Genomic DNA, 832 nt, shown 5'->3' on the forward strand with positions numbered 1-832 from the left:
AATGGCTTCGGCACAAAGCCTTTTCGCTTCGGTATCGATGGCGTCCTTGTTCTCATGCTGGAACACACGCCGGGCGTGCCACGACTTTCCCATCCTTGGCATTTTCTGACTTCTCTTACGACTGTACTGGGCAAACCACTCTTTAATATCCTACAAGTCCGTCAGGAATCAATTAGAGGGCCCCTGGAAAAAGTACTTACTTTTTTAACAGCTGATCTTTCTTCCTTCTTGAACGATTTTCCATTGGGGAGTATGTCGAGCATGTCTTGCAAAACTCGAGAAAATATCTCAGCACGAGCAGTGTCGTTGGCGTCTCTGTACTCCTCCCGATGTTTTTCCAATAGAGCACTTTCTTCATCGGTCCAATGCCTCCCGGACCCATGTTGCTTGGTTTGACTGGAAAGTGGGGCAGATGGTTCAGGGGATTGAGAATGAGTACTCATAATGATATAATTAATGGTATTTGGGAGCAAAGAGGTAGATGGAAAATGGTAGTCGGGAGCAGAGAGGGAGAACAACTCATGCCAAATACAATGAACAAACAATCACCCCTGATTCGGGAAAGGGAATTACTTTATATATCATCTATCAAAAATATACATAACTGATCGGCACGGAAGATCGAACACGAAACGGAAAAGAACAGACCTTAATAACCTTAAATAGCTTAAATAGCGGAACAGTTATGATCGCATCACAGGACAAAACCTTAATTAGCTTCCTCTGTAATTATGTCTGTCTGTAATTATCGTCGGTCCATCTAAGTAACTAAACTGGTAACGCAGTTATGGTGGTATATATTGAAGCTACCTTTATACCAATGTATGATGAG

This window comes from Laccaria bicolor, genomic scaffold (genome assembly GCF_000143565.1).
Source record: "Laccaria bicolor S238N-H82 LACBIscaffold_664 genomic scaffold, whole genome shotgun sequence".
Classification (NCBI taxonomy): domain Eukaryota; kingdom Fungi; phylum Basidiomycota; class Agaricomycetes; order Agaricales; family Hydnangiaceae; genus Laccaria; species Laccaria bicolor.